General features: G+C 38.5%; 1 pseudogene; it reads right to left on the bottom strand.

Moving 5' to 3' along the window:
- Window positions 1–754: 754 nt before the first annotated feature.
- Window positions 755–855, bottom strand: LOC131915711 (U6 spliceosomal RNA; annotated as a pseudogene).
- Window positions 856–25,046: the final 24,191 nt, after the last annotated feature.

A 25,046-nucleotide genomic window follows, 5' to 3' on the forward strand; every position in this document is an offset into this window, starting at 1 on the left:
GACTAGGACATAGGGGTGAAGGCTCCATGAAGGCACTGCTCGACCTCTCCACACTCATATCAGTTTTTGGAGAGAGACCTTCTGTCCTAGCTTCAGCCTGAGTTGTTAGGGGACCCCTAAAAATTCAACTGAACGCAGCCCGGTCCCTCCATTGGAAGCCCTGCCTGGCTACAAGATGGCCAACTGAGACTCCATATCCCCCATTACAAGGAGTCCTCACTAGGATTACTCTCATAGAATCCAGGAAGTTTCCACTGCAAAAATATGGAACATTTCACTGTAACATTAATCTTAAAAGGTCTTATTAATAAAAACAAACCCAGAGCCAGGTATTGGAGTGAATGCTAAAAGATCAGAGAGACAGAACCAGCCACAGCTAACCTCACCTCGCCAATTCCTCAGCTGATCTCGTTTCCTCAAACTGGAAGCCTCTGTGTCCTCATCTGAATGGATCTCATCTGAACTGCTGCTCAAAAGCCTAAAATCTTAACAGACTCTAGTTCCTGGTTTTCACGCCTTATATACCTTTTTGCTTCCTGCCATTACTTCCTGGGATTAAAGGCTTGTGTCACCATGCCTGGCTGTTTCAATTGTAGCTTTGAACTCATGGAGATCCGGATGGATCTCTCTGCCTCCAGAATGCTAGGATTAAAGGTGTGTGTGCCACCATTTTCTGGCCTCTATGTCTATCTAGCAGCTGTTCTGTTCTCTGGCCCCAGATAAGTTTATTAAGGTGCATAATATATTGGGGGACACAATATTATTTTACAAATTTGTGTGTCATCCTTGTGCAGGGACTGTGCTAATCTTCACTGTATCATTCCAATTCAGTATATGTGCTACCAAAAGGAGCACAACTTTTAAATTTTCATGTGAGTGAGATAGTGTAGTACTTGTTTTTGTGTGTTTGGATATTTTCATTAACAGAATGGTATTTAGTTCTATCCAAAGCATATGGATTCTTCACATAAAGAAGCAGATGGGAACATGTTCTTCTCTGCATGAATAACTAGGAAATAACATGGTACCTTCTGCAACTTCCTTAATTTCTGTGAATTGAGAACCTTTATCTTTAAGATTAGTTAATGAAATCCACATGGCAGTAATTCTGCCAAGTGAATAAGAGCATGTGTGGAGGGTGCATTACATTGTATGTATTTTTGGAGATAAAATTATATATCCATGTCCTGTTCGTTCCTCTTCCACTGTTACGTCTGATGATAGGGAAGCAATGGAAAGTAAATGGTGGTAAATAGGTTAAAACATGATTCAAGTTTGCGAACCACTGATGTGGAAAGGGAAAGCCACTGAGTAACTGCTTTCCATTATTCTGCAGTACTTTTGGATCCTCCTCATTCTCTCTGCCCTGAGCAAGAGGTTCCCGAGACAAGAATATAGTGGGGCACACCATGAATAGATCCATATTAGACCCACTGTTACCTATGAATATTGAGCATGGATCGTTATTTTAATGTTCTCTGCACATGAAATAAATGACATCTCTCATACTTATAAAAAAGAGCTTTATTGTTTGGTTTTAGAAATTCCCATAAATATTGCTTTACTCTGGTGAGATGGGACATGGCAAGGACTGAGGTGAACTCCTCTGCTCTCTTAATCATTATGTTGCATTGTGAATGAATCAGAGACTGTGCAGATCTACTTACTGTAATATACTATTTGTGAAATGGTTTAATTGAAAATTACTAGCAGATACTGCTACCGGACTGTCAATTTTCTGTAGCAACAGGGACTTATAGGTCTTGTGTGCAAAATAAAATTTTAATGAAATAGGAATTTGAAAATAACGATTATAGTATATCATATAATGTATGATTTCATCATTAAATTACTTTTACATAATAAAGCAAGATAAATACAAGGTCTGGGACTTTAAAATGACAACTAAGAAAGCAATTATGCTTGCATTTTACTAATAACATATTGTAAAATAAATAAATATGTCTAGTAGTGTGTTTATAGTGCAAACCATTACAGAACTAATTTATTTATCTGCAAAATAGAAAAGAGGGAGATGCTTAGAAATAGGGTGTGATTATCCCTGATGTAGATTCTAAGATACTCAAACATTTGACATTCACAGAAGATCTCAAGATTTTTATTTGATTGTTTTGTTTTTGTTTTTGGTTTTTCGAGACAGGGTTTCTCTGTGTAGCTTTGCGCCTTTCCTGGATCTCGCTCTCTAGACCAGGCTGGCCTTGAACTCACAAAGATCCGCCTGCCTCTGCCTCCCGAGTGCTGGGATTAAAGGCGTGCGCCACCACCGCCTGGCTTATTTGATTGTTTTTGAGACAAGGTCTCACTCCAAGGTGATATGGAACTTCTTATGTAGATCAAAGTAGCTTCAGACATGCAGTGATCCTCCTGCCTCATCCTCAATACTGGGATTATAGGTGTGGGCAACAAAGGCTCCAAGAGTATTTTCTAACTTCTTTTGCTACCGTGTGGTAGATTCTATGTATTGACCCTTTCCAACTGTTTCTTCTGCACCTAATGCCATCTGTTCTTCCGCTTAGTGGTCTAATGGGTCTGCAAGACAACTTGGCTCTCCTGGAATGAAAACTACAGAAGAGTCAGACTTTTGTGCCTTGATGTGGCTCTAGGATTTAAAAGAGTTGCAGACTGAGGTTTCAGTATGCATTCATACCACATCGCTGGTTCTGTTTCCAAACCAAACACTGGCATGCTGTTCATCCAGAAGATTTATTTCAATGTACTTAGGTTTTATCTGCTACATAAAAATTATTCTAAAGGAAAGCAAGTTAAAGAAGTCAAAAGTAATATTTCTAGACAAGATGTGTCCACGTAGGTTTACTGACAACTTAATAAATGGCTTTGAGTGGGGAGCATTAGCAAAGTAAGGACAGATATTAGTTCGCAGTGACTGCTTACAGCACTCACAGTATTTTTTATGTTGCTCTCCATTCCTTTGAGTCTCCCTCCCTGATTTCTGTGGATAAGGAATGTGTTTCTAGATGCTAGTGCTAATGAAAACTCTCTCCCAGGTAAACAAATACAAATACCCAGGTTCCTTTGAAACAGTGTTTTATTCCAAAGAGGATATTCATATTATATTCTAGGATTAGAAAGTCTAGGTGGAGTAAAAAGCAAGATGCACTCTAGTAATAATCTAAGGAAGGTGTTCATCACTACAGCCTTAGCTGTGTTCTTGTCCTACTTTTCAATCTCAGAATCTCTTACTGGATCTAGTTACTTTTAAAATTTATTTGAAATTGTCATTAATATTTTATTTACTTTTCATATTGCTAACTCTCAGTGTTTCCATTAATTTGAGTAGTATTTACTGCCAATCTATTAGGCAATATGAAAAGTTCATTATAGATACAAAGAAGCTCTTGTGTTTAAATGGTGTTGAATGTGAAGAAGGTAGACACATGGCTATAGATTGAAAACTATTAAGAAAACCAAAAGTAAGATGCAACTATCTGGATAATGATGCTCCAAGATGCTGTGGGGTACTATGCAAAAAATCCTAGTTTTCAAGAGTGAGATACCTTAACATGAGTTTTTGGTAAATGGTACACTAAAGACCCCTTAAACAATACAAGCTCTTGCCATTCCATTTGGTTTTCCACAAGAACTGGACAATAAAACACTATTACTAAAGACACTACTTGTGTTGGTTGCAAGATACAGAGCAGTCAATCTTTAACCAAGCTGGAAGCTTCCTCCCTGTAGGCCAGGCTTTCATAGTACCAGAAGATGCTATGAAAGTCATTGGGAGAAAAAAGGCATACATGGTCTCACGCATCTGTGAATCCTATGAACTATAACACCAACCCACTACAAAATGTGCTCTTACTTGTGCAATGGGGACATTGCTATTATGAGGGTAACCAAGTGTTCTCTGGTTGTGTTTGAGGTCCATTTCATAGGATCTTCCATAGCTGGCACTGTAAACTCAACCAAATACATATGGTTGTAGAAATCCCTGGAGGGGTGCTTATTACTGTTGTTTAGCTAAATTGACATACAGTCAAACTGCCTTTTAAGCATCTGTGTTTATACTCATCGCCAAATGCTACACTAAGCCTTAATCAGAGAATCTTCTCTGAAAAGTGAACATAGGTTAATATTAAGTCTCATTGCTGTTCAAGGTGATGAAATAAATGATGGTTGGATGCATAGCCCTAGACAGGGCATTTATATGCCCCCTCTAAAGCTCGGAGAACATTATAGAAGAGGATGTAAAAATAATTAAAAGCCAGAAGTCAGAGGGGCTTCAAATTTTCAGCTTCTGTATATGACACAGTCATCGCAATCATAAAATCACAGCAGTTTGGATTATCTGCAAAGAATTTGTCAATAGTCTGTCATGGATGAGGGAGGAGATAATGGGGCCCTACCCTTCCCTGTTGAAGTGCTAGTTACCAATAGATTCTGGACGAGGGCTAGTCTGTATCCTGGTAGATTCTGGAAAAGGAGTAGTCAATGTCCTGATAGATTCTGGGAGGATGTAGTCAATGTCTTTAGTTGCATAACCACTGGTGAGCCTATCAGGCTAACATGTGATAATTCCAAACTCATAATCACATAAATAGTCCTAGTTACATCTAGCATGTCACAAGACAGAACAAAAAGACATAATCTTGATAAGAAGGGAAGAGTGATTGGGTTGGGAGGAGGACAAAAAAAAAGAGTAAAGTATGAGAGTGATAAGAATTCATTATGTAACTACATGAAATTGTCATTGAACAAGTTTAATTAATAAAAGCATCATAAAAACAGAAGAGAATTTATTTCTTAAGAGATAGAAAATGTCACTCTCACCTTGATTATAATTCCTATACTGCAGTGTATTCTGCATACAATTCAACTGACACAGAAACCATTGTGGAAAGTAATAATTACAAACTGGTTTTAAAGAGATTTCTAAGACTCACTACAACTATTGCTGTTATCATTCATTTTTAAAAGATACAGTGATCTGTATATAAAGAAGCCTGCCTCAGCAAATACACGTAACTGAGCAACAATTTTCTCTTACGGATTGGATATTAATTCTAATTAAATTTCTCACATACTATGCAGGATTTTAAATATTTTAAATATTTCTCTTCTATAAGTGTTCTAAATAAGTGTTTACAATGACTATAACAATCTGTTGACATGCATCATCTAAATTTAAGTCAGACACTAAAATTTGCAGTAGGACCAATGATAAAATTCCTAAGCTATTTCAAATTTGAAAGACTGCCTTATTTTCAACTTCATATCAATTCTATGTAAATTACCTAAAGCAAATCACTACTTTAACATTAGAACTATTGGATATAAGTAATACATCTGTCTGCTAAGGCTTCCATAACAAAATACTACAGGCTGGGTAGATTAAATAACAGAAATGTATCAGATTACCATCTTGGATGCTGGAAATTACAATTTAAGATAAGGAGTTTCTTTCTGGCTGGCAGAAGGGCACCTTAGTATAGTCCTCTTGTGGTCTTTTCTGTTAGTATGGAGAGAGGGATGGAGAATCCTTTTCTTATTAAGATACCCATCCTATAAAAGATCATTGAATGGCTTCCTACAGACCCTATTACTAAATACATTTAGGGCATCAACAAATGACTTTTAGCAGAGATAAAGTTCCATCCATAGCAAGTCAATAGTTACTATTCCTTCAATCTAACTACTATTTAATGGCAGGAAACAAAAGACCTTACTTAATGAAAACTATTTTACTATCTCAGCTAAGTTAATAAACTTCAATACACATAGCTTTTATTAACTTTGTAAAATAAAGACTCAATATGCAATTGATAATAAAAATCTATCAAGCAGTTGATATGCATGAAAAGTTTCTTGCTTTACATAAAGTAAGGTGATTAGTTTTGAGTGATGAGAGTTTAGTACCAAGCATCTGTTAAAATAATTAGTAACAAATAAAAATTCACACTCCATTTGTGTGGATTATTCTCTGAAGAGTAATAATTTTTCTAAAATGTTAAATAATAATTATCCTAAAAATATAGATTGACAGAGAAATATTACATAAAACCATAATATTTCAAAGTATCAAAAACATCTGAATGCAATAAATCTGAAAACTTGTAGTAAATATTTGGTTCTTTTAACAATTGATAAATTTATTATAGAAATAGCTCATAAAACCAAGAAAATTAGCAGTACTTTTTAGGTAAGTAATCAAAGAAAACAGAAAAAAAGAAATATGAAAGAACTCAATATCATAAGTAATTTCTTCAAGACTCATTGGGCACTGAGAAGCCACCATCTTTTCTAAACAAGTTTAGTTTTAAAAAAGGAAGGCTGTTCTGATGAGATTTAGAAAATATGTAGACCGTCAACATTTCAACACTGAGGATAAGGGGCTCATGAGCCCTCGGCACTAATTGAGAAATTATTGATGAATGATTATTTCTAGTCAGGGAGAGTTAGTTTTCTTAAGGGTTTGGCCCCTGGTAGGTCAAGCACACTCCATTTGATATCACTATACCCATGAGTATATGGAGAACACAAACTGGAATCCCTGGATTATAAAAAATAAAATAAAAAGAATGCTGTGGGATGTCGTTCTGTAAGTTGTGAACATGTGTTGCTCTGATTGGTTGATAATAAAACACTGATTGGCCAGTAGCCAAGAAGGAAGTACAGTTGGGATGATCAGATGAGGAGAATTCTGAGAAGAGGAAGGTTGAGTCAGGAGTCACCAGCCAGACACAGAGGAAGCAAGATGTGAAAGCAGAACTGAGAAAAGGTACCAAGCCACGAGGCTAAACATAGATAAGAATTATGGGTTAATTTAAGTGTAAGAGCTAGTAGGTAATAAGCTGAGCTAATGTCCAAGCAGTTATAATTAATGTCAGCTTCTGAGTGATTATTTTATAAGTGGGCCACGGGACAGTGGGGACCCAAGAAACATCTGGCTACAAAAGAAGACACAAAGGTTGGAGAAAAATCTTTACGTGTCTCAGGGGATCTGGGAGGAATTAAGGAGATGAAAAGACAATGAATATGATCAAACTACATAGTATGTATGTATGAAATTCTTAAAGAGTTAATAAAAATATTATTGAAAAAATTCTTCTGGATATATTTCTGCTTTTGACAAGGTTGACTGGAAAACCCAGTGTAACTCATTAGGGGATATTTGGATCTAAAACAAATGTAATTGGATCTCATCAGACCATATATGTACACTGAAATTGCAAGTGTTATACACAACACAATAAACCATTATTATAAGAAAAAGACTCAATAGTTATATATTTCCAATTTAAGAGTCAAAATTATTATTTTGGCTCCAAAGTTACTGTTACCTAGAAGGAAAGAAAAAGCTAGAACTTTTTTGTTTAGGTCGTTCCAATTTGAATAATAGATTAGTATAAGTGACACCAAGCCAGTGCCTACATAGAGCCTTTACACCTACATTCTAGCATCTTGGGTATAGGAAGATACTCTGTACTCTACCAAAAAAGAAACATTAACACCAAGCCAGTCACAAACCATTTGATCTACAATGATGTCTGTAGCTGAAGTTTTCTCCAGTCTTGCCCAGCCCCACAGACCCCGCAGCCACTTATAAAATAATCACCCAGAAGTTTATATTAATTAAAACTGCTCATCCATTAGCTCAGGCCTACCACTGACTAGCTCTTACATTTAAACTAACCCATTTCTGTTAATCTATATGTTGTCACATTTTGTGTGGCTTTACCTGTGTGCCATTACATGCTGCTCCATGGACAGCAGGCTGGTGTCTCCTGACTCAGCTTTCCAGCCTTCCCACAATTCTCCTTGTTTGCTTTCCCACCTATACTTTCTGCCTGGCTACTGGCCAATCAGCAATTTATTTATCAACCAATCAGAGCAACACATTCGCAGCATACAGAGCGATATCCACAGCAGATAGCCTACCTACAAGATATGCTAGGACAATATGGGACAAAGCTTGTGAGGGTCACCAAACAATATCCGATTTGACTTAAGGCCCACTTCATGAGATGGAACCCATTAGTGACAATGCTTGGGTGACCAAGAACTAGAAACTAGATAGAACAGTGACCTAGGGGAAAACTGAATACTACTGTTGTAAAATTTAAAAAGTAGCAATAAATTGACTCCTAATGGCATTCTGCTATACCCATGGATGAGTGCCTTCATCAGTCATCTTCAGACAAGCTTCCACCTGCAGCAGATGGGAACAAACACACAGACCCACAGCAAACATTATATAGAGAGTGAGAGAGACCTTGGTATGCTTAGTCCTGAAGAGAATGTCTCCATCAAATTCCTCCCCCCAGAGCTTAGTAAAACCCTATGGAAGAGGGGCAGAAAGAATGTGAAAACAAAAAGGGATGAAGGACACCAAGAAAACAAGGCCCTCTAAGTCAAAAGGGGTGATGCACATATGAACTGAGGCAGCATGCACAGGGCCTGTGTGTGTCTGTACCGGACAGGCTCCTAGAGCTGAAAGGAGAAATGGACACAGTCCCCATCCCTAACCCAGAAGCTATCTCCAGTTGATAACCACGTGTAAATGGAAATTTAATTCCCTCCAAGGGAGTCTCACTGGGGAAACAGATGATTCTTAAGGGTCGGCTGCATGGCCAGCAGTAGATGGCCAACAGAAAATGAACTCAATGGCATCTTTAAAGATTCCTTGTCTCATAATGTAGTGTCAGGGTCTTTCCTTTAAAAAAAAAATATGTTATTTTTAATTTTTAATTTATTTTATTTATGTTTTTTCTTCTTTATTTTCAGCCTACAGGTCCTTTATGTGTATAATATGGCTTCCAACTTAGTGTTTTTATGGGATTCCCGAGTGTGCAAATGAGTGGGTTTCTGTATCTATATTGTTTTTTGTGCCTTTTCTTGGGCTCTTTTCCTTCTATTTGTTTTTTTTCTCCTATTCTAAAATGTGAGGTTTTTTAAAATCATATTATATTATTATCCCTTAGAAGCCTGTTTGTTTCCTAATGAAACAGAAAGGGGGTGGATCTGGATGGAAGGGAAGGGTGGGAGGAACTGGGAGGAAGAGATGGAAGGGAAAGAGTAATCACGATATATTATGTAAGAAAACACTATTTTTCAATACAAGGAAAAAGGCATTATAAGAAAATTGTTTCAACTAAATCTATAAAACCCAGTGTACATTTTTTTTAATTTTTAATTTGCAATACAATTCAGTTCTACATATCAGCCACAGATTCCCTTGTTCTTCCCCCTCCCCCCCCCTCACCTTCCCCCCAGCCCGCCCCCCATTCCAATCTCCTCCAGGGCAAAGCCTTCCCCACAGACTGAGATCAACCTGGTGGACTCAGTCCAGGTAGGTCCAGTCCCCTCCTCCCAGGCCGAGCCAAGGGACCCTGCATAGGCCCCAGGTTTCAAACAGCCGACTCATGCACTGAGCACAGGACCCGGTGCCACTGCCTGGATGCCTCCCAAACAGATCAGGCCAATCAACTGTCTCACCCACTCAGAGGGCCTGATCCAGTTGGTGACCCCTCAGCCATTGGTTCATATTTCATGTGTTTCCGTTTGTTTGGCTATTTGTCTCTGTGCTTTATCCGACCTTGGTCTCAACAATTCTCGCTCATATAAATTCTCCTCATTCTCGTTAATTGGACTCCCAGAGATCCACCTGGGGCCTAGTCATGGATCTCTGCATCCAGATCTCTCAGTAGTTGGATGAGGTTTCTAGCACGACAATTAGGGTGTTTGGCCATCCCATCACCAGAGTAGGTCAGTTCGGACTGTCTCTCGACCATTGCCAGCAGTCTGTTGTGGGGGTGTCTTTGTGGATTTCTGTGGGCCTCTCTAGCACTTTGTTTCTTCCTATTCTCATGTGGTCTTCATTTACCATGGTCTCCTATTCCTTGTTCTCCCTCTCTGTTGTTGATCCAGCTGGGATCTCCCACTCACCCAAGCTCTCTTTCCCTCGACCCTCGCCCTTCACTACCCCCACTCATGTCCAGGCTGTTCATGTAGATCTCATTCCATTTCTCTGTCATTGGGCGATCCCTGTGTCTTTCTTGGGGTCCTGTTTTCCAGGTAGCCTGCCTGGTGATATGAGTAGCAGTCCAGTCATCCTTGTTCCACATCTAGTATCCTGTTATGAGTGAGTACATAACAGTCATTAAAAGTCTCCCAACCAAAAAAAGCCCAGGACCAGATGGTTTCAGTGCAGAATTCTACCAGATCTTCAAAGAAGAGTTAATACCAATACTCTCTAAATTGTTCCATACAATAGAAACAGAAGGAACATTACCAAACTCCTTCTATGAGGCTACAATTACCCTGATTCCTAAACCAAACAAGGATACAACAAAGAAAGAGAACTACAGACCGATCTCCCTCATGAACATTGATGCAAAAATACTCAATAAAATACTGGCAAACAGACTCCAAGAACACATCAAAACAATTATCCACCATGATCAAGTAGGATTCATTCCAGGGATGCAAGGATGGTTCAACATACGAAAGTCTGTCAATGTGATATACCATATAAACAAACTCAAAGAAAAAAACCACATGATCATCTCACTAGATGCTGAAAAGGCATTTGACAAAATCCAACACCCCTTCATGATAAAGGTCTTGGAGCGATCAGGAATACAGGGAACATACCTAAACATAATAAAGGCAATTTACAGCAAGCCAACAGCCAACATCAAATTAAATGGAGAGAAACTCAAAGCAATTCCACTAAGATCAGGAACGAGGCAAGGCTGTCCGCTCTCCCCATATTTATTCAATATAGTACTTGAAGTTCTAACCAGAGCAATAAGACAACATAAGGAGATTAAGGGGATACAAATTGGAAAGGAAGAAGTCAAGCTTTCCCTATTTGCAGATGACATGATAGTATACTTGAGCAACCCCAAAAATTCCACCAAGGAACTGATACAGCTTATAAACACCTTCAGCAACATAGCAGGATACAAGATCAACTCAAAAAAATCAGTAGCCCTCCTATATACAATGGACAAAAAAGCGGAGAAGGAAATCAGAGATACAGCACCCTTTACTATAGCCACAAATGATATAAAATACCTTGGGGTAATACTAACCAAGCAAGTGAAGGACCTATATGACAAGAACTTTAAGTCCCTGAAAAAAGAAATTGAAGAAGATGTCAGAAAATGGAAAGATCTCCCATGCTCATGGATAGGCAGAACTAACATAGTAAAAATGGCAATCTTACCAAAAGCAATCTACAGATTCAATGCAATCCCCATCAAAATACCAACACAATTCTTCACAGACCTGGAAAGAATAATACTCAACTTCATATGGAAAAACAAAAAACCCAGGATAGCCAAAAGAATCCTGTACAATAAAACAACCTCTGGAGGCATCACAATCCCTGACTTCAAGCTGTACTATAGAGCTACAGTAATAAAAACAGCTTGGTACTGGCATAAAAACCGACATGTGGACCAATGGAATCGAATTGAAGACCCTGACATTAATCCGCACACCTATGAACAAATAATTTTTGACAAAGAAGCCAAAAGTGCACAATGAAAAAAAGAAAGCATCTTCAACAAATGGTGCTGGCAAAACTGGATATCAACATGTAGAAGGCTGCAAATAGATCCATATCTATCACCGTGCACAAAACTTAAGTCGAAGTGGATCAAGGACCTCAACATAAATCCAGCTACTCTGAACCTGCTAGAAGAGAAAGTAGGAAGTAGTCTTGAACGCATTGGCATAGGAGACCACTTTCTAAATAGAACACCAGTAGCACAGACACTGAGAGAAACAATCAATCAATGGGACCTCTTGAAACTGAGAAGCTTTTGTAGGGCAAAGGATACGGTCAACAAAGCAAAGCGACAGCCTACAGAATGGGAAAAGATCTTCACCAATCCCACATCTGACAGAGGACTGATATCCAGAATATATAAGGAACTCAAGAAATTAGACATCAAAATGCCCAACAGTCCAATTAAGAAATGGGCTATAGAACTAAACAGAGAATTCTCAACAGAGGAAACTCAAATGGCTGAAAGACATTTAAGGAATTGCTCAACATCCCTAATCATCAGGGAAATGCAAATCAAAACAACTCTGAGATACCACCTTACGCCTGTCAGAATGGCTAAGATCAAAAACACTGAAGACACCTTATGCTGGAGAGGATGTGGAGCTAGGGGAACTCTCCTCCACTGCTGGTGGGAATGCAAGCTTGTACAACCACTTTGGAAATCAATATGGCGATTTCTTAGAAAATTGGGAATCCATCTCCCCCAAGATCCAGCTATACCACTCTTGGGCATATACCCAAGGAATGCTCAACCACACCACAAGAGCACTTGTTCAGCTATGTTCATATCAGCGTTGTTTGTAATAGCTAGAACATGGAAACAACCTAGATGCCCTTCAACTGAAGAATGGATAAACAAAATGTGGTACATATACACAATGGAATACTACTCAGCAGAGAAAAACAATGACATCATGAGGTTTGCAGACAAATGGATGGATCTAGAAAAAATCATCCTGAGTGAGGTATCCCAGACTCAGAAAAACCCAGTGTACATTTTATACTTAGATACATGTAAATTTGTTGGCAATATTTTAAATATACAACAGTTACAGACTATATCACTAATCCTTCACATAACTTAGGAGTTGAGAAGGGTATATTAGCTGACAAAAACACTTTTCTAGGCTTTGTGGGGAATAGCAGTTGTGTTCTGTCCATGATCTTAGTGAATGAATAAATCTAGTGAATGGATAAAGAGATATCATTAATTATCAAATAGACACTTAAACCATATTTTTAATCGTAACAAAATCCTAACGAAAACGATTACTCATGAAGAAAACAACTTACCTAGTGTTCTCTGCAATTGTCTTTTGTGTTTGCTGACAACCTCTAGACACTTCTAGTGTCAGTGTTTGGGGTATTATCCTTCTACCCTTCATAGTAAAATCATCTTTTGTTTTTCTAGAGAGTACTTGTTTCTCTTTATGCTTTTAAATTCACTGAATTGTGGACTTAGTGATTTGTGACCCTATTGTACTTATTCCCTCGCTTGTTCCCCTCTCCCCCACACACACAGGTCTCCTCTGAGAAAGTAAATAACACCTACGGACCATTTGCCATAATTTTCTATTCTCTACCCTCTGGCCATCATTCTACCTCACGTATCCACTTCCGTAGTCTCAGCTGAGTTCTGTAGCTAGTTGTCTGTCATCACACTCTGATTTTGATAGCTATATCAATAATTCCCAAGATTTATTCACTGTCTCTGACATATATATCAGTTCTGCTGACTGAATTCAGAAATTAGTCATGATACACACATTTGTAAAGTTGGGTATCTTTACTTGAATTGTCAAACCGGCACTTCAGCCTGGCTAAGTCTCCCAGGACCTGGATATCATTCCAGTCAATTAGTAAGAAAACCTACAGAATTTTGTCAATATCATGTTAGAGCTGTAAACGAATAGCAAAATAGCCCAAAGAAACTGTTAGAAACTATGTAAACAACTGATGAAAGATAGTCTGTAAGCAACTTAAGAAATCGTTCATAAGGAAGATTTAGTTGAGCTAAGGCAATGCATTAACTTGGAAGGGAATCAGTGATTTCTTAGAACTCCAAATGCCAAGATACAACTCTGTGGTTTTGAGGCTCATTGTGGAAATTGGAAAGATTCAGCAAACGGTATATTCGCCAAGTTTCCAGGGATGCAGGAACTGAATATATTGGAACTTAATGTATCTCTCTAAATATGTGAAGTCATCTCTACAGCTGAAGAAACAAGTTTCCAAAGGTCACAGGTTGTGTAACAGTGAAAAACTTTGCCTGTAGAGAAAATTCCATTATCTCATCTATGGTATGTTTCTGCTCTCCCATGTACTAGAATTTATTGAATTATCATGTAGTGGAGGAGACATTATTTTTAAGATCCTATTATATGGGATACGTGGACAAACATCTACTCCCCCCAAATATGGACCTGATGACAGACCAAAGAACAGACAGCACCAAAGTCTATTGAATGTTTTGGTGAACTGGTCATTTTTATATGGGTTACTTAAAAGAGTAACGGTGAGGTGTTACTGACTCAAAAAAGACAGTTGCATTATTCAAGCACACCCCAGCATGGATGGCAGGTCCCAAAAACTAGAAACTTGGGCCACATTGCACAATTTACAGGAAGCTCAACAGACTGGAAAATGTCTGTTCCAGGTGGCTCAGTTGGTCTGAGCCTCTTCCAGGTAGTTCAGATGGTCCCTTCTTCCAGGCAGCTTGGCCAATCTGAGCCTCTTCTAAGTAGCTCAACTTGTCTGAGAGTCTTCATGGCAACTTGTATTGTCTGAGAGTGACTCTCAGCAGTGGTCATTATTTGTATATGTTTAGGGAGGGAGGAATCTGGGCAATCTGGTCAGTTTCAGGAACTTCCTGAATATACTTTGAGTTGTTTGCTTCCTGATCTTAAAGAGCTTCCCTGAAGGATAAAACATTTCACCTTCTCTTAGAACATCCTATTGTTTCTCCTACTTGTGAACATCTTGTGTCTTAATGAGGGAACTCTAAGGTGGAAGGTTTCAATATCAGAAAAAAAACAAACAACTGCATAACAGGAGTTTATCTTTGAGATATCGTACATCTGACCCATGATTCTTCAGATTTGAGTAAACAGAGTCATCAATTCCATAAGAGATCAGATACCAAAAGGTTCTCCTCAACATAGATGTTTAGGACATTGGGAAGCTGTGCCTTTATATTCATTTTGTATTTCTGCTGTGACTATTGGCCATAAGTGGACAAGTTAACTTCTAGAGCTAACTCTTTAGCTCTAGAAGGCCTAAGACTATAGATATAAACTCAGCATTTCAGAATTCTGGTTCCTTCCAGCAGAAACCTTTTCTTTCCCTTCCCTGGCGGTATCTGCCGCCATCTTCAGCTGAGACCACATCACTTCAACTGCCACTTTGGTCGTCACATTGCCTTCTCTGTGCCATCAAATTTGTTGTAGCTCCCACTTCTAAGGACATTATAGGGATATATATATATATATATGTGTGTGTGTGTGTGTGTGTGTGTGTGTGTGTGTGTGTGTGTGTATCCCTCTAAGATGATGCAACATAATCTTCACATGTTAACATGCTTAGTTAAATCACAACTATGGACAATTTTGCCACATAAAGTAATACAGTTTCCAGGGTCCACATGTGGAACCCTCTCTAAGCACCAAAATACAGCATGATTATTCCCAAGAATCACATCAAGGTACATTTACAGCCCCAGTCGCACAAGCAAAGAGAGGCATGCAGCCACCCATATGATACTGACATAGTAGAGCATTGTCAAGTATCAATAAGAGGGTAGGTGAACAACCAATGGTGCCATCGGCAATGTGTCTTACCATGCATATTATAGTCATCCTGCATAAAGTGTTCCACCTTGTTGAAGTGATATTTTCATCAAGTTTTCTTTGTAGGTTTTGTATCTACCAAGCAAACTTCTGGTAACTCTCTACATTCCTTTCTTCTGTCCTTTGAAAACTCCTTTTTGATCTTCTAGCTCTTCTGATGCTACATGTCCAAATTTCCCACATTCCCTCATAGTTTCCCTGCCATTTCCCTCAAATGCTGCTCAAATATCCACAGTCTCCAAATGTATTAGTTTCTATAGTTACAACCTCATGATTTGGCATTTCTTATTAGTTTCCATTTTGTTCTTTTCAAAAGTTCTTCTCAGTTGGGTTATATTACAGTACCAAGTAGAATGCCATATCTCATTTTGGAGACACCCAACAATATAGCATTATTTGTTGATTCAAATTTCTCAGGAGATGTACTAAGGAAACTCAGAAATTTAAGAATCCATGACTATGAATCATTCATTAAAATATGTCATGTGCCAAGTAAAACTGCATGTGAGCTAGAAATAATAACATAACATTATAAGGATCTCTATCAGCTCAGGACCCACAAGAGTATATTTTCAGTACAAAGGAGATTATTTGCCCCCCGGGGGGGTGGCAGAGGGCAGGGAATAAGAGACAAAGACAGGAGATGGAGGAGAGTGGGGAGCAAGAGAGAGAGAGGGCAGAAGTATTTGTCCTGTAGGGACAAAAGACTGCCTCTGAGTAGAGAGGACATAGATGTGGTCCATAGAAAAATGGCAGTTTACAGAGGTAAAGGGGAAACTCCATGTGAGGATGAGGTGTTTAATTTTAATTGGGTATGTTAATTAGTTGAGCCAAAGGGGACTTTGATTGCTGGACTTCAATACTTTGATAGCTGGATCTTGTTAATCAGCCTCAGGAGGAGGAAGTGGCCAAATAAGGAAATAGACCTGGGTGGCCAGCTTTGGGAATGGAATGGAATGGCTTTCAGCAAGGCAAAGGGAATAGCGGAGAAGGGCAAGGCCTGCCAGAGCCATGTTTGCCATGCTCATGCTGGCTAGAGCCCCTTCAAATAGCAGTAAAAGTAATGAAATATTTAATACCAGAATCTCAATTTTTAGTAGCAGTGTTCAAGAAAGGCAATTTGGATGTGTAGTTTTTAATGCTCATCCTTATACACAGGGGCAGTAACCATCACAAATGTTTAATACAAGATTAGAATTGAAAATTATTATTTATAAGAATAAATTTACTGCCAGGCACTAGTGGCACATGCCTTTAATCCCAGCACTTACGAGTCAAAGGTAGGCAGATTTCTACGAGTTTGAGGCCAGCCTGGTCTACAGAGAGATACCCTGGTCTTCCAGGATAGCTGAGGCTACACATAGATACCCTGTCTCAAAAATCAAAACTACAAAAACAAAAACAAAACAAAAAAATAAATTTGTTTAGAAAGTGAGACAGTTACCCGACATGGCACCCTAGGCCTTAAGGATTATGAAGCTGTCCACAGACCCTTGTGTTAACTTCTGGATGCTAATTTTAGAAAAGCAGTTTATTTGTGGACCATGGAGAGTTTAGGTTAGATACTGAGCCATGAAATTTGATTTGAGTGTAATATACATAAAACTATACTTTAGGACCTCCAGGGCCTGAGTTTCATTTGTTCAGGATATTTTCCCCGTGAAATGACTTCATGTACAGCTAGAACCGTATAGAAACAATAATAAATAGCTGCAGGGGCGGTTACTAAACAAACATTGTTCAACTCCCTCAATACCCAAATGAGGCATTTTTCTTAATGATAACCAAATGGTAAACAATTCTAAATGCAGATTTTGACTTTCATTATTTATTAGAAGTACTTAAAAGTCATTTCAGAAAAAGGCTTATATTTTATAATACAGTAAACAGAAAATGAATCCTCAAGGCATACCCTCTTATGACTCTTACAAATAATCAGTGGTCCTTAACTTCACATTTTTATTCAAAACTATTATTTTAATAATACTTCATCTTTTCAAAATATAATGAAACTACTCTGTTATCCTTGTAGAAAAGTAACTACATGAGCTCCTATGAGTTTTCTATTTTCCTGTTTTCCCTCAGTATTCTATTTAAATTGTTTTTCCTCATTATCTAACAGACCTTTAAAGCACATTGTTAATTTTAACAGTTAGAACAGAGTCTGTTGGAGGTTTGGTTCTGTCATGGGCCAATTCTGGAATTACAGTACATGACCTGATAGAAAAGACAAAGGATATAATAGTGGATAGTGGGACTGGAGAGATGGCTCAGTGGTTAGAGCACGAGCTTCTCCTCCAGAGGACCCAAGTTTAATTCCCATCACCCTAAAGCCAACTCACTATCACAGGCAACTCCAGTTTTGAGGGCCCTCTTCTGGCCTTTGCAGGCAACAAGCATGCAAATGATACACAGACATACAAGCTGGCAAAATAGCCATAACATAAAATAACAATAGGTGGGTACCTAACCATACCAAAAAATAGACTATTATATAAGTGGACCAGGACAACAAAATATTTTGAAATGTAAAGAGCCACAAAACAGAGCTACAGAATATAATCTCAGGACATTAGTCCTCTAATGTATTGTCATTATCAAGAGCACTTCTCATCCTAACACTATATAAAGACCTAAAAAATTACACCCATAATCATGCAAAATAAAAATGTAAAATACTGTGTACATATAATACAAAGAATAATAGCTACTATAATGCATCAGTTAAGAGAGAAATTCTTTGCTAACCAGAAGAAATGAGAACTTGATAAAATCAAAATCTAATTACTCAGTGTTTAACTATATTAATATATACAGTATGTGTACCTTTCTAAGATATTTTTCCAAGTCAATTGAAAAGTAACTTTCATGTTTCTTTTCATAAATTAGCTAATAATTTATATTTTGATGTTAACCTCTAACTGGCATCCTGTTGGAATATATTCAATTATAACTCAATTCTAGCATAATTGTTAAGCCAAACTCAACTTCAAAAGAGAACGGGCCTGAAAACATTCCACTAAACCACCTTGCTTGACTGCTTTCCTTATATACTAACCATGAAAGTCTTAACAGCTGAGTACACATCATAGTCCCTGCACACAAAAAGGAATGGAATCCAAGCATTGACATCTTCTCTTAACATGAATTTTGAAAAGCAAATTTAACCTTTGACTTCTTGCTCTAAATGATAAGTAAATATGTGTATTATTCCTACCTTTAGCTAAAATAATAAAAACTTCATAGCAAAAGAATTTGTTCATTTTTATTTATTCTTTGAAAAAATCCAGACAAGTATACATTGTATCTTGGTCAGATCCACCCCTCACTCCTGTCCTCCAACTTCCCCCTTTGGGCTCATCATCATCGCATCTCCCTTACAACTTCATGTCTTATTTTTACAGTTTGTGACTAATGAATTAATTTTAAGCCATTGAATCTCATTAATGCTGTCCTTGTGAAAATAGGCACCAATCATTTGCTTGTGCCTGAGGAACCAACCAGTGGTCACACTCCAAAAGAAAATTAACTCTCCCTCAGCTTTTATCCACTGCCAATACCTCCTCAGCTAGGAGTCCCTTCTAGAACTATGAAAGCTAACTAATGTGTATAGCTTCTTGGTCAGTTCAAGATTGATTTTTCTGTGTCTTGCAACCAACATGTGCAGTGTATTCAGCATTAGGATCTGACTATCTAGCTGTGGGCAACTAAGAGCAATGGCATAGCCTGTATAGTTTTGAGTATCTCTGGGACCTCTCTGACAAATAGCTCATAGGCAATGAGATTTTCATTTACTAGCCCATGTCTTTTGGGTTTTTAAATGAAAAAAAGTACCATGTGTGTTCAAACTATTTTTAATTTTTAAATTTTTTCTTTTATTTTTTGAGGTTATAATATAATTACACAAATGCCTCTTCCTTTTCCTCCTTCCAAGCCCTCCAATATTACTTACTCTTCCTAAAATAACCCAGACCTAGACACACAAAGGTGGTGTGCTATCTCTCATTGGAAGCTCCTTGCTCCAAATCCTCAAATGTAAGTATATATCCTAGAGTATCTGCAGATACTTCAATAGAAGTAGATTGAAAAGTGTGTTCCTGAACATTTAGGTGGATTGAAACACCACAAAGAGCACAGCTCTTGCAGATCAACAGTTGTAGAGTGCTAATGGTGAGCCATAGAAGGACAACTGTAGAGTACTAATGATGAACAATGGAAGGATAACTATAGAGTGATAATAGTGAACTGTGAAAGAACAGCTATAGAGTGTAGCTAGAAGTTTTCTTGTGTCCCGGCCTGCTGGTGGTCAGGACAAATCTCTCTCACTCGTGTCCCCCAAGTAAACACACAGAGACTTATATTAATTATAACTACATGGCCATGGCTCAAGCCTTTTGCTAGCTAGCTCTTATATCTTAAATTATCCCGTAACTATTAATCTATGTATCGCCACATGTTCCATGGCTTTACCTGCATCTCATTACATGTTGCTCCTTGGGCCGTTCACTGGCATCTCTCCCCATCTTCTTCTTGTCTCTCTGAATTTCCTGCCTGTCTCTAAGCTGCCTTGCCATAGGCCAAACAGCTTTATTTATCAACCAAATAGAACGACAGATATTCACAGCATACAGAAAGACATTACCCCATCAATAGAGTACTAATGGTAAACCATGGAAGGACAGCTGTAGGGTACCAATGGTGAACCATGAAAGAACAGCTGTTGAGTACTAATGGTTAACCTTGGAAGGGCAGCTAGAATACTAGTGGTGAACCATGAAAGCACAGCTGTGGAACACAAATGGTGAACTATGGAAGGACAGCTGTACAGTATTAATGGTGAACTGTGGAAGGACAGCTGTTGATCACTAATGGTGAACCTTGGAAGGACAACCATAGAGTACTAATGGTGAGCCATGGAAGGAAAACTGTAGAGTACTAATGATGAACTGTGGAAGGACAGCTGTAGAGTACTAATGGTGAACTGTGGAAGGACAACCATAGAGTACTAATGGTGAACCATGGAAGGACAACCATAGAGTACTACTGGTGAACTGCGGAAGGACAGCTGTAGAGTACTACTGGTGAACTGTGGAAGGACAGCTGTAGAGTACTAATGGTGAACTGTGGAAGGGCCTACGCATCTCAGAACTCAGTACCCACAAACAGAAATCCACTCTCACAAAATGAGGTGCTCATGAGTACTAAGTGGAAATGTACTCAGATACTTGAAAGTTACCAATGAAACCTGAAAAACATCTGTCTGCACTCCAAAGTATAGGTTGGTGTCCATAGACACTAAGAGATCACTATGGAACAATAAGGAATTCAAATGTTGCAGAAATGGTCTGATCACCAGAATGCAAAAAAAATGTCTAATAAATTTCCTGCTTAGAAAGAGCTAATCTGAAGTAAAACTGTCAGGAACAAAAATTAGGAATTTTGAAAACTCTGAAAATTCAGATAGTACGTAGTAAAGGAATCTGGTATTATAGGGAGTTCAGCAGAGTGGAAAGAGAGCAATGCCTGGGAAAGCCGAGGCTTGGAGAACTCTGGAAAGCAGTTGCAGAGACAGAAAGCCTGCCTGAGTTAGAACATGTAAAGCTTTGAGAGCTAGATAAATTGCAGAGAGACAGATGGAGGATAGCATAGACAGATAATAGGCAGACAGAGAGTGAGTGGATGGGTAGAAAGGAAAAGGAAGGAATGAAAGGGGAAGATGCTCTTGAGCAGTAGAGACTTCTCTTAATAATACAAAAAAGCCTACATTATTTAAGCATATCAAGGCCATCCCAGTGATGTTCCAGCAGGAACAACATCCTAAGAAGCCTGTGACTGCAAAAAAGGGAAGCCAGTAGTTTTCTTCAAACAGGGCCCAAAATTAAGAGTATTCCTTTGCACAAATCAAAATTTTAAATGATATTGACCTTGTGTCTTCTCACAAGAATGAAAACATCCCAAGGCCTTTACTTCTTTGTTCTTTGTCACCTTCCCAGAGTGGAAGATTTGAAAAGAGTCACTGAGCTTGCAGTTCTGAGACCCGAAGAAGCTTCTATCCAGTATCTTTCAGGTGAGGCCCAGAAAATTTATTCAATGGATCAAAATTCATAGTATTCACCAGTGGAGCCCAGAAATCTAGTAAAGACAGCTTCTTCTTTTGTCTGTTTTGCCTTGATCCAGCTTTACAAACATTTGTCACTGAGAAATAAAAGAAGAGACAATCATGTGAACGCTTGCTGCTCTTCAGTTTCTTCTCATGATGTGAAGAAATCTCAGTTGATACTGCAAGAACTGGGAATCTTCCCAAACATTACCCATCTTTGACCAGTGCATATGGTAAGCATCTTAAATAAAAGCCACACAGAGCAGGAATGGTGCCATCAGCTGGTCTGAGTTCCCTTTACCCTTTCTCCACATGCTTTATAGCTTGATTCACTCCTGTGGAAGAGTACAATAACTCACAGTACTGTTTGATATGGATAGTGAACAGTCAGCCCATCTAAGTGATTCAGAGGTTGAAAAATGGAAGGAAATTGCATTGGCAGTGAAATGAGACAAGGACCCCATCAGCAAGCAGGGACAACACAGAGATACAGTAGTACATTGGCATGCAAGCAGACATCCAGGCCTGAAGCTGCCCTAGAATTCAGTGTTGTTACCGCCCCAAGATTCTGCACTGAACAACAGACCACAAGCCACACCTAAAATAAAAATTCCCAAGTTCTGCCGTAAGATTATCTACAATGACAGGATACTAAACTATTACGAATGTTACAAACTTAGGTTTCAAATTTGTCTACAAGTTCCTAGTTATTTACCAAATAATTCTTCAAGAAGTACAAGTCAGATGCACAGGGCAGTTCTAAGCTCATCTGTCTAACTAAATAGCTAACTTCTTGATGGCCAACACTAAGCCAACTGTGTATTTAATGATTTAAAGATTGTGAGATGGTTGCTAATAATATTTTAAATTTTAGATTTTAAATACAATATAGTCACATCATTTCCCTTTACTTCTTCTAATACCTCCAGTATGTCCACACAGTCCCTCTCAAATTCACGGCCTCTTTTTCTTTGATTACTATTGTTATGTGTATGTGTGTGTGTGTGTGTGTGTGTGTGTGTGCGCATGTGTGTGTGTGTGTGTATGTGTGTGTGTGTGTGTATAAATACAGCCTGCTGAGTCCATTTAGTATATGTATGATTTCAAGCCTGACCACGTTTAGCTGGATAACCAGTTAAAGGGTTCATCCCTGAGAAAGACTCATTCTTTCTTTCTCAAATGTCATTAGTTACCTGTAGATTTTTGTCAGAGGTAAGGCCCTATGAGATTTTACCCCACAACACTAGTGTGTCAAATGATATTATCACTGTTTAGGTTATGTTGTTAGGCAACCATATTGTTGAGACATCATGGCTGTAACTTCCCTGTTATTTTTAGGAGACATAATCTCATGGCACTTTTTCTGGTCCTCTTAGGATCTTTCCAATGCCTCTTCTATGAATTTTCCTAAGTCTCAGGTGCAGGAGTTGTGTTTCAGATGTATCTGTTGGGGCTAGGTACTCCACAATCTCTGCATTTTTGCCAGTTGTGGATTTCTGCAATGGTCTCTATCTGCTACATAGAGAAGCTTCTTTGATGAGGAGTGAGCACTACACTTGTCTGTGGGTATACGGATAAATATTTAGCATAATTAATAATGCTGGTCTAGTAAAGTAGAAGTAGTAGGTTCTCTAAACTCCATAACCTCACTACCTCAGGTAATAGACTAAGTTTCTAGTGTCAGCCATGATTACCCCCCTGTTGAGTGGGCCTTAAGTCCAATTAGACAGCTATTGGTTACTCTGAAGTTATTAGTGCCACTATAATGGCCAATGATTTTTTTAATTATTTTTATAATCTCATGTATGAATATTGTATTTAATAATTTCTACCTCTCCCTCATCCAGTTCCTCCTGTGTCTTACCCCCATTCCCTTTCAAATTCATGACTTCTTCAAAAATTATTATCACACAGAGAGAGAAAGATAGACACACACACACACACACACACACAAACACACACATACACACATACACACGTGCACATACATGCACACACTTAAATATAATCTGCGGAGCCCATTTAGTGTTGCTTTGTGTACCTATGTTTATGGGTGACCATCTGAGATTGGATATCTACCAGGGAGCTTGTTCCTGAAGAAGACTTTTCTCACCAGCTTCTGCTTGCCTATTGTGATATTTTCCATAGTCACCAATGTACAGGTCTTGTTTGAGCAAATAATTTTATTTTCTAAATAGTTCTCATTGTGGTTTTGAATTTCATTTAACTCTGATGACTCTGGCAGGACAGACTCAAGCCTGCTCTCATTGTTGCTGCCTCATCATCCAATTTAACTGAATATATTTCTTCTCAGAGTGAATGGGGAAATGAAAGCATTTAAATATGCTGTGGTCCATTTGATAAAAGACAATATACCTCAATCCTACAGTAGGTCCAAAAACCTGAGCTACTGCAGCTTAAAAATAAAACACCAAGATGGAAAATTTAGAATAAATCCCAGCTTAGCTTTATTGGTGGTTAAAGAACAAGCTCTGGGCCAGTCTAAGAGTCTATGAACACTTTAGAGATCTCTAGTAACCATCCCTTTGGTTTGTGGCTTTAGATTATCTGGCTCACCTGGAGCATGCCTTCTTGGTCTGGAGACAGAAGGGTGATGAAATGAAATCATGTTCATACCTGAGTGCGAGTGACTCAGCAGTCACACTGTGTAATGCTGTCATCCATAAAAAGCTAGACACACTTAGTGCTTGCAAGATAGTACTCCTGGTACATTACTTACCAGATTACTTGTGGTGCATTCTGTAGATGTGGTCCAGCCTCATGTGTGTGAAAAGAAGGCAGACTTGTGGGTGGAATGTTGGCATTTTTGTGCACGAGGTTTGAGTAGGGCATCTAAAAGACTCAACCAGTCAAAGGACCTGAGGATTGTAGCTAACTGAACCCTTCACTGTATATTAATTTAGAAATGAGGGTTTATTTGATCACCTAGAAGATAATCATCCCTCAGAACAATTCTGCTAGGATAATTGATAAATGTCAATAGTAAGTTTGAGATCAGTGTGGTGATATTTCGTTTGTGATCTAACAAATAAGGCTTGCCTGAGCGCAGAGCTAAGCCATTAGTTAGTCATAGAGGCCAGGCAGTGGTGGCACACAACTTTGATCCCAGACCTTGGGATCTCATGCCTTTAATCTCAGCACTAGGGAGGTGGAGACAGGAAGTGATATTGCCTGGAGGAGAGAGAAATATATGGCAGGAGGAGACAGGAAGGAGCTCAGCTCCCTTTTCAGGCTGAGGATTCGGTAGAGGTCTCTCTAATGACTGGCTCTTTCTCTGATCTTTCAGCATTTTCCCCAATATCTGGCTCTAGGTTTTTACTATTAAGACCAATTAGAATTAATGCTACAGATCAGAGTTCAACATTTTGGATTGGAGTTTTACATGTCAGGAAGGAAAAACACAGGCTCTACAATTTCTATGTGTATACACAAATAAGCATGTGTGTTAGATAAGTCTTTCCTCGCATTCTTTATGCTGAGGATGGTGTCACATAAAAAAGGAATGGGCTGAAGTTTTAAT

Source organism: Peromyscus eremicus, chromosome 7, assembly GCF_949786415.1.
Source record: "Peromyscus eremicus chromosome 7, PerEre_H2_v1, whole genome shotgun sequence".
In the NCBI taxonomy this organism is placed as follows: domain Eukaryota; kingdom Metazoa; phylum Chordata; class Mammalia; order Rodentia; family Cricetidae; genus Peromyscus; species Peromyscus eremicus.